At 49.3% G+C, this 10,583-nt stretch overlaps 1 long non-coding RNA gene across 1 annotated transcript in view; it reads left to right on the plus strand.

Moving 5' to 3' along the window:
- Positions 1–10,337, plus strand: part of LOC110307483 — a 47,590-nt gene extending 37,253 nt beyond the window's left edge. Inside the window, exon 3 of the long non-coding RNA XR_002379399.1 lies at positions 7,791–10,337. This is a non-coding gene — a long non-coding RNA (uncharacterized LOC110307483). The remainder of the gene's footprint in view (positions 1–7,790) is intronic.
- The last annotated feature ends 246 nt before the right edge of the window (positions 10,338–10,583 follow it).

The following is a 10,583-nucleotide window of genomic DNA, read 5'->3' on the forward strand; positions in this document are numbered from 1 at the left end:
AGGGAAAGGAGGTCTCATGAAGAGTTTCCCATCAGTGTCACCCTTGAGCATGGCAGCTGCCATTCACTCAGTGCATCTTTTATCTTTCAGCCTACATGCTACCCCTCCACCATGTTAAAGATGAGGCATCTGAGGTTCAGAGGGATCCAGAATCCTGAGCAGATCACACAGCTGCTCAGCCATGGAGACAAGCTAGGGTCCCTGCCATACCCAAAGCCAGAGCTACTGATGGTAATTTTTCACAAACAGAGATCTTACTGAGGGTGATGAGGCCTCACCTTGGCTTAGCGACTAGTTTTTGAGATGGCCCCAGTTGGGGGCAAGATGGAGCGAAGAGATTTTATTTTAAGACAGATGAGAACGTTTCTGAATCAGCTGTCAGGGCGGAATCAGCTGGGTTGAGAGGTGGTAAGTTGCAGAATGATGAGGAGAATCCTGTTAACCCTCCGTCGAGTTCTAGCAGGCACGTTCAGCCCACAGTTCACGAGGCTGTGTACAGCTGCATATGGCTGAGGACAATCCAACACAAAGCTGTGAACTGACTTAAAAACAAATTTTTCACATTTAAAAAAATGGTTTGCAGTCTTAAAAGGTCGGGCCGTCCTTGTAGGAGATTTTAGGTATCAAATGAGGAATTCAAAACAGAATAACTTTGAATATCCATTCTGGACAGGAAAATGTTCTCTGGTTTCCTGGGATAATTGTCCATCACAACAGGTTCCGACTGGCTTTAGCACAAACAGTATTCCTATGTGGGGGTTGCTCTTGGGTGCCCAAGGAGCTGATGAGTGAAGCTCTGCAGAGGGCTAATTCCAAGAGGCAGTCATCAGTGGGCTCTCCCCTGGGCACAGTGGCTAGGATGTATCTCCATTGGCTATCAGTGTGGATGAATGAGAATTTGAGGTGGCCCCACTTTGTATCTCTTTATAAGGTCCAGGGTAGAAAGAGACCCATCTGTTTGGTAAACTTATCCGGATGCAGGGCATCCCTTCAGTGCCTTGACTGACAGCGCCCACGATGGAGGGTAATTTTCCAGAGGAAACCTGAGATGCTGAGACAGAGGGACGCTTGAGCACTGGACAATGCTGTGAGCTGCTGTGAGTATCCTTGTTGCCTCTGCCCAGCTGTGACTCCAGCAAGCACACAGAGCCCTCCCTCCCTCCCTTCTACTCTCCCTAATCTCCCGCTGTGTCCACGGGCAGATCCCTGCAACACTGTATCACTGTGTACTCGTGGCTTATTTCCCAAGACAGGCATCCCAGTTAGGCAAGCGATTAAAACTCTCCAGTGTGTTTAGCAGGAGCAGCCCAGCAGAGGACCAGTCTGCTGAGTCTGCTCAAAGTGAGGGGCCCATCAATTTTGCACCTTAGGGATGCTAGGCTGTGAACAGTATTCTGTCTTTGCACAATCATGACCTTCTTTCTGGTGGCAAGGAAGGGCTTCTTGGACAGCTAACGTGACACTAGGTATGGTATGGTTGTTTAAGTGTTGTTTCTCTTGGGAGCCTGGGGAGCTGACTCAGTTGGCAAAGAGCTTGCCAGGCAACCATGAGGAGCTGAATGCGGTTCCTAGTATTCGTGTAAAAAGCTAAGCGTGGTAGTGTGTGCATTATCTCAGTGGTGTGCAGGAGCTAGAGATAAGGGATCGCTGGAGCTCCCTAGCCGGCCAGCCTAGCCTAATGGGCAAGCACTGCGTCTAAGTACCACCAGAAACAAGTGGATGACTGCTGAAGATTGACACCTGAGGTTGACCTCTGGCCCCCACATCCATGTGCACACACGCACACACCCCCATGCCTACACCTGTCCATTCATTCATGAACATCCACTTGCAAACACACCCACAGAGTTGTTTCTATTAATGTCTTATTTTTATCTTCGGTATTGTTTATTAACTGACCAGTTCACTTATGAACATCTGTAATTGGTTTATTAGTTCATGGATAAGTAAAAGGGGCATATGCAGGAAATGATGTTACAACACACAAGTGCTGTGTGCCAGGCAGCGGCTTAAGAAACAGAACCAGAGCCTCAGAGCATCCTCCACTACCAACCCACCCCATGTACTTGGTGGGAATCACTGCCCCGGTGTTGGCGAGTTCACGCCATTGCTTTCTTTTGCGGAGTCATCGGGTTTATACTTCCAAATAGTGTGGTGTTGGGTTTCCTATAGAAATGGTGGCCTTCTATCTGCTGTACGCTCTGTCCCTCAACATTGTGCCTGTGGTAGCCCAACATCGTGTGCACTGTACATACACTATAAGGGATCATGAAGGCCTGTGGCCATCTGCAGTGTCCAGCGTTCCACCAAGAGGACATCTACTGCCCATAAACATAAGATCTTGTCCATGCGCCCTGACTCGTGCATACGCAGGTGTATTCAGGGTTTGTCACACGAGGTAGATGGCAGCTCATCAGGACTGAGTGTGCTCAGCTTTACCAGGTGACATACAGGTTTCCAAGGTTACAGCCAGACAGGCCCTGAAGCCTAGTGTTCCTACAGCCCTGTCTTTGATGCTTTGGCTGGAGCTGTCTTCCTTGCCAGACTGGTGCCTCTTAGCTGTTTTAATTTCTCTGATGACTGTTCAGTTTCTCTGTGGCTACTCTCTAGAGAAGTCCCTGGGTAGGATTTTATTCACTTTTTTTTTTCTATTGTGTGCTTACCATTATCTTGCTGGTTTAATACTAATATGCAATGTGTGTTAAATATATAGTATGTTATATAACATAGACCACTATATATCATTCACTGACCATATCTATGCATCCTAGGTTGCAACTTCCACTGTTCATTTTTATGGAAGTAATCTGATAGTCAGGGTTTCAGGCATAGCCCCCTTGAGCTTGTCTGTCTTAAGGCGGCTGCCTCTACCCCGTGACCGCAAACATACTCCTTTCTCTGCACTCTTAAAGATCCCAGTTTTCATGCTATCCCCTCACCTGGCTTTCCATCTGAAATTGAGGAGCTACTGGTCTAATTTCACATACTTTTAATGTGGTGTATCACTTACCTCTTCCTGGGGGCCAGATAAACGTCAAGAAGCAGCCTGAGGCGGGAAGCGTTTATCCTGACTCCATTTCTGTCGCTGCCCCTGTTTCCAGGCTGAGCTTCCAGCCCCTCATGCTCTCCAGTCCACATTGCTCACCCACTGCCCTATGCCCAGGTATTACCTAAGTTAACAATGCCCTCCACATTCCCTTCAGTGAGAACCTCGGTTATGCTCCCAGGAGTCTAGCCACCCTCCTGAGGTGGTTTCTATGGGGAAGTATGTATGGGCTGACATCCTAGCAGCAACTGGGGACTTTGAGGCTACGGCTCTCCTGTAGGTCAGAAAGGCCTTTCTGGTTAGCTGCAGAGTCCTCGGGATGTAAACACCGGCGACCTGATTGTGCCCTCCAATTCCTCCTGAGTCAGAACCATCTGGGGTTAACTCAGGGAAGGAGCTAAATTAAGCCTTGAAACGAAGCAGCCAGCCTCGATGACAGGCACTCTGTTGTGCTTGAGTGACTGAGATGAGGGGACTCTGGTTATGACGGTAGCACTAATCACATCTCTTGAGAGCAGCTTGGTTGTTCAGCTCCCGCCCTGCAGAGATGGGGAGATGCCAGGTCCCTCTCAGGACCAGCTCGGTCACTCAGCATGACTGGGCACTGTGCTTTAAAGTACCAGGTTAAGCACTCCTGTTCCCGGACTCTCAGCCCATAGAAGAAAACAGACAAGAAACAAGAGACCCCAGTAAAGACGGCACTGGTGTTTGGAGACCCCTCCACCCAGAGCAGAATGAGGAGTGGCTTCTGAGTAATTTTTTAAAGGTTTTATGTAATGGCTGATCCACAGAGTGGTCAAAATCAAGGGGAAGGGAGTCCGCCCTCATTTGCCAACGAGCAAACTCATATCACCGCGTTGAAAATCTGTTTGACAGTACTTCCAGAGCCCTCCACCCACATACCCCATGCATGTTTTCCTCTGCCAAATATATGCAGCTACGAAGAAACTACACGTGTGCGCATTACATCAGAACAAAATGTAAGTGGATATGAGAATCTAATTGGAACATGCATGCAGCAGCATCCAACGGGAGAGTCTTCAGATCTGCGGTGTGCTTTGAAATGGTCTGAAATGAAGAGTGGGGAGATGTGTATTGAAGCAAGGGCAACCCAGGGCCCAGGAGTGGAGGAGCAGGCGAGCTTGCGGCTGCTCACTGGAAGAGCCCTTCAGCTTTGCTAAACATAGATCGCTGTCCTACAAAGTGTGCACGCAGGACACAGGAGACAAGGAACACAGGAAGGATAGCCACATGGCAGTGCTATGCACAATTGTCCCACACCCAACGCCTCTCGAATCCCTGTCAGCAGTAGAAGAGAGCCATCCACCACCTGCATGATCCAAAAGGCCTCTGTTCCTAAGTGGGACCGCATGAGCTAGAGCTACAGCCAGCCACGTGGCAGAGTCTTACGAAGCAATGTCGAGGGGAAGAAGCCAATCTCCTAAGGGAGAATGCTGTGTGATTTCATTCGTAAAAATTCCCAAACTGAGCAAAGCTGCCCATAGCATTAAGAGTCACTGGAGAGTTGTCAAGAGGAGGGAGGAAAGGACAGTGACTTAGCGGGTCACCAAGGGAGGCCCCTGGGGGTGCAGAAGGCTCATTTTTAATCTTAGCACTGAAGAGTATATCAAGCTACACACTCACACACACACACACACACACACACACACACACACACACACACACACAATGCACATAGACACACAGTGTTTCCATTTATACAACATTGAAAATAGAAGAAAGAAAAGAAAGCCCAAACAGAAACTTCCCATTACCACTCTGGGGGTCAGAGGCCACTCAAAGCCAGTCTAGCCAGCCACAGTTGTGAAGAAAATAGAAAGCATTTCTTCGGAATACGTCATTTGTTTACGTCTGCACACACCCACGCAGTGCCTGTCTCTGCAGGCCTCACAGATGGGCTCTGTCCTTCACCAAGGCAGTATATTGTATTCAGTACAGTGAACTGCTCTGTGAGGTATGGCCCAGGCTATTCACCGGATCACATGCACAATGGAAGAGGTGGAAAGACATTTGTGGTTGATCCTCACTCCTACCACCTGGATTTCCAGGTGATCCTCCTGGGATGTACTTCCTGGAACATCATTTGACCTTAGAAATCTCCCTAGAAACAGAACCAGTGATGTGTGAGGAAGCATGTTTGAGTGAGCATGTGTGGGGGTGGTGAGTGTGTGTATATGTGTGTGTGGGTGTGTGCACGTCTGTACACATAGCAACATACATGTGTCTATCTACATGAATTGTCCTAGTTGGATTCCCATTGCTGTGATAAATACAATACCAAAAGCAGCTTGGGGAATAAAGGGCCTGTTTCATCTTTCAGCGGATTGTCTGCCATTGTGGAAAAGCAGAGCAGGAACCTGGAGGCAGGGACTGAAGCAGAGGCCCTGAGAGACCACTGCTCACTGGCTTGTTCTCCGCAGCTTGCTTATACAACTCGAGAGTCAACTGCCCAGGGGTAGCACTGCCCCTCCCACATCAGTCACTAATCAAGAAAAGGATCCTTAGATTTGCCTGCAGATCATTGGCTGGGAGCATCTTCTCAGGCCAGGCTTCTTTTCCCAGATAGGTCCATGTTTGGGTCAATTGACAAAACCAACCAGCACATGTATTATTTATCCATGCCACCCCTAAGTATCAGAAAGCCTTTTGCTAAAAAAAAAAAAATGCAGTTTCCTCATGGAGGAAGTCTAGTCTGGTCTGTCCCCGGATCTCATCCCATTAAGTCCCCACAGGTCACCATATTTTAAGTATAATTGGGGTAGAGGCTTCAATCTCTGACCCTACCTCTGGGTGACCCAGCTACCTAGCTTACTGTATAGACATTAGTCTTGCCCACGAAAAATACACAAGGGCATACAGAAGAATGGCAGAAACATACACCTGTCGTTCACAGTGATACTAGCAAACCCCCCAGCAGAAAATGATCCGCATGTCTGGAGGCTGCTGTGTCCCCTGGGTGTTCCTTACTGCTACGGCTTGAGGAAGGCACACCCATGAATTTCACAGCCATAACTCCTTGCTTGGAACAGAACTCAAAACACACGAGGTCCAACAGTGTGCTGTTTGGAGCCTTCACAGATAGAGGCAGGCTAAACACAGGCTAGTGTGAGGTGCTTTCTCCCTCCAGTGTCTGGGCTTGCTCCATGCTGTTAGGGACAGCTGCAGCAGCTCTGCCACCTCACTGTCATGCAGTATTCTAGCCTTGTGGCTCTGGTATCACATGGGCACTGACGCACACCTGGGCAGCCTCCGGCCCTTTTCTGGGACAGCTGCTTCTACATCTGGAGAATTGAAGTGGCCTCAGTCTCCAGGTACACAGGCTGGCCTCCCCCACCCCCCAGGTGCACAGCTGGGAGAGCAGGTGCCCAGCTGTACACTGTGTCTCTTGGCTTTCCTAACTAGTGTCAAGCGATCTTCCAGAGCACTTGTGTCAACACGAATTCCTGCCAGCAACCATGGGAGTCTCTTGTGGGGCCACCTCCTTCACACCTCACAGTGATTGCTTACAGCTTCTCTGGGAACAGAATCACCTTCCCTCTGGCCTGCCTATTCCTGTTCCTACCTTCAGAACACATGTAACTGGGATACTCCCTGTGCCTTCCTGAACACAGAGAAGGACCCATCTCCTAGGTGTGACTGACCCACTAGTTTTACTGTGACTGCAATAGCCAGACACCTGTTCCTGCTTCCCAGGAAAGGAGAGAGTAAGCTACACCGAGTGGGTGGCCCAATGGCTGACGTCAGGGTGAATTGTCTTTATGTTATTAATATCTCACCCCTGGAATCCTTAACTTGTGTTCTTAGATCTGTGTGTGTGTCTGTGTGTGTGTGTGTGTGTGTGTATGCATGCGTGCACATGCATATGTGTGCGCATACGTTGAGGCCAAGGGTCAGCCACCCTCAGGCTGTCATCCTGAGGAAGGTTTTCCACCTCCTATGAGACTGTATCTCTTATTTTCCTGAAGCTAACCAATTAGGCGAGACTGACTGGCCAGGGGCCTCCAGGGATCCTCCTGTGTCTACCTCCATGTCTTAGTCAGGGTTTGTATTCCTGCACAAAACATCATGACCAAGAAGCAAGTTGGGGAGGAAAGGGTTTATTCAGCTCACACTTCCACATAGCCATTCATCACTAAAGGAAGTCAGGACTGGAACTCAAGCAGATCAGGAAACAGGAGCTGATGCAGAGGCTATGGAGGGATGCTGCTTTCTGGCTTGCTTCCCCTGGCTTGCTCAGCTTCCTTTCTTATAGAACCCCGGACCACCAACCCAGGGATGCACCACCCACAATGGGCCCTCCATCCTTGATCACTAATTGAGAAAATGCCTTATAGCTGGATCTCATGGAGGCATTCCCTCAAGGGAAGCTCCTTTCTCTGTGATGGCTCCAGCTTGTATCACAGTTCACACACACACACAAAACCCAGCCAGTACACACCCCAACACTGGGGTTCCACCACGTGTGCACGCTTCATGGGGGCTGGCGATCTACCTCAGGTCCTTGAGCTCGCAAGCCAAGCACTTGACTGGCTGAGCCATCTCCCTGGTCCCCATGTTCTGCCATCTCTCAGTGACCAAGAGGGATGTTTCCCACGATTGTGTTAGATGCTGTGGATGTCACTTCCACCCATGACGTAGTCCTGAGTCACCCCACCCTCCCCCCTGGCCTCAGCGAGGATGCTGGGAAATGATCTGTCTTTCGCTCTGTCTCTCTTCACTACAGGTTAGCCTGGAGAGGAAGATAAAGACATTTGCAACCAAGATGGTAATCACGAGTGGAAACGACGAAGACCGGGGAGGCCAAGAGAAAGAGAGCAAAGAGGAGAGCGTGTTGGCCATGCTGGGCATCATCGGGACCATCCTGAACCTGATCGTTATCATCTTTGTATACATATATACCACTCTATGAAAGGCCCCACTCAGACCTCGGCGGCCTCAGGATGGCCACGAGACAAGGGTCCTGTGCATCCGTATATCAGCGACCACACACTGTGGGGGGGCCAGCAGGTTTGAAGACCACACAATGCTCCATCAATGCACCTTCGAACTTTCTGACGGGTCACCTGATGAACCTGTCCTTCTGTGAGGAGCAGACACTCTGAAGCACAATGAATCCAGTGGGACTCCTTCAGGCCACAAGGAACTCCCACAGGGGACCCAGCAGGATGCTGGAAAGGCCAGCCTTCTGCACCAGTGGTGAGCACAAGGGTGAGGAAGTGCTTCACCCTGGAGTGCTGACCACATCTCACACTGGAAAGAGGATGCGTGGGGGAGTCGCAGCTCCGCTGCTCTCCTCCCAGGACTGGCAAGATAAATAAGCTCTAGGTGCGGTTCGTTGACAGGCATTGCATTCATCAAATGTTTCCAGCTGTTTGATATGGGAGATAACTTATTTTTCCTTTTTCATTGGCTTGATATGTGTATCTGTTCATATCGAGGTTTATAAATCTATATTTTTAATAAATGTGCTCTATTTTTTAGCATGAACCAAATATTTGGAGAAGCACTTCTGGACCCATAGCTCTTCTTGGTTTTAATCGCTTTTGCTCCATCAGCTGCAAGATGTTTTTGTCTGTAGTCATCCAGTTGTCTCAGCTCATCTCAAGCCTTGTCCCTCTGGTTCTTCTTCCTTCCCATCCCTGCCCCTCCCTTCTCTCCTCTCTCTTTCCCCTGTCTCTCCCTTCCATCTCTTAATTCCCCTATCCTTCCCCACCTCCCCCCCCCCATCTCCTCTCTCCCCTCCTCCTCACCTCTTGTCTAGAGGACATTTTCCCATAATACCAGCTGTGGTCTTGGCTGGTGTGTGCTTCAAGATTGTTGAGCAGCTTTTCATTGTTCTGTCAGAGATATAAAACGATTGTGGGCATGCAGACCTTAGATGCACCCTGTCTTTATTGAGAATTATGCATGAACAAGGGCTGAGTGGCAGGCCAGCGTCTCCAGTTTTTAAAGGGACTACCAAGGAGGAAGATGAGCAGCCCTGCCTGCAGGCCACCCTTGGGACAGAGCAGTCACCAGCTCAAGTGCAGTATTGCTCATTTGCTCCTGTAACCATCCGATTATCAGATTCTGATTTTTTATTTATTTATTTATTTATTTTTGTGACCGTGAGAGATGGGAACGGGGCGAGCTCAATGTTCAGTGCACCAGCCACCCCTTCCTTGGTGAGCTGCCTGGGGAGGTGGGGGGTGGGGTGGGATCTCTTCAGAAGTCAGTGGGATATGAGGGAAGTGAGACCTCCCCGCTGTGAGAGTGCACACACAGTTCCTGCTGTAAAAACACTGCTGGGACAAGTGACCCTTCAAGGGCATTGGGAGGGGACTTAATGGTCTCTGTTAAGGAGCCCTGCACATTTTAAAGCTGTTTTTCCACCCACACAAAGCTCTTTTTTTTCTCTGAAGGGATGGTTGAATAAATACAAGTTTGCCCTGCTCTCTGGCTCCGTAACACAGCCCCAACCTGGATGCAGTGTACAGCTTTAAGGAGAGGGTCCGTATTCATTCTGCCAAGGGCAGAAGTGGCAGCACCCCCCCCCCTTTGGATTCAGATGACACTAAGGAGGGGCATGTCTCTGCTTGCCCCCTTCCTTAAATGGCACCATGAAGGAGTCATTTCTTGGGCTCCACTAAGGGACCAGTCTCTTTTATAAATCAAATACCCATGAGCACCTGGCTCTGCCCAGAGATGTCTCCTCTTCCCCACCAGAAGGACGTATACTTTGTACACAAGTAGCCAGGCTCTCTTAGTTGCTGGTGAGAGGGAGAGTCTTTATCTCTCACCTGTGAGGTGGAAGGAAGAAGAAAGGACAGCTCAGACCAGCAATCTTCCCTGAGGTTTCCTGGCACCCAATGGAGTCAGATTCTAGCCTCACCTGCCCAGTTCCTTATCCCAGCGAGGACTTGGATGCTGTTGTGGGATGCTGATGAGGATGGTGACTGTGGCTGGAAAGCCTGTCGCTTTGCTGAGGATCAACCCAGCACACACACACACACGCACACACACACACACACACACCACACAACAGGAAACAACCTTAGAACTCCTTGGACACTGACACAAATAAAAGACAGGGGAAAGGCTGGTTAGGAAGATGGGAGGCACCCCGGAGCGAGCGCTACCTACCAGGCTGTGTGATTCTTGACAAACTGTAATTCTGCAAAGTGGACTAAACAAACAATAAAGGTGCAGTGGGGGAAACTATTGGTGTCGCCAACTTCCTCATGAGCCTGTGTGTAATTGTTTGATTTAATAAAACTTGACCGTGGCTGTATGTATTTTATCTAATTTATTTACTTTGAGACAGAGTCTCAAGTAGCTCAGGCTGGTCTTGAACTTGTTACGTAGCCAAGAATGGCCTTAAATTCATGATCTTTGTGCCTCCACCTCCCAAGTTCTGGGATCACAGGTATGGACCATCACAGCCTGACTGAATGTCACTCTCTTAAACAGAATTCTGTCTGGTTTGGACTGGGCAAGCCCCAGTGGCTTTCAGGGGTTTTAAATAGAAATTTATGGA

The sequence above is a fragment of the Mus caroli genome, chromosome 12 (genome assembly GCF_900094665.2).
Source record: "Mus caroli chromosome 12, CAROLI_EIJ_v1.1, whole genome shotgun sequence".
Classification (NCBI taxonomy): Eukaryota; Metazoa; Chordata; class Mammalia; order Rodentia; family Muridae; genus Mus; species Mus caroli.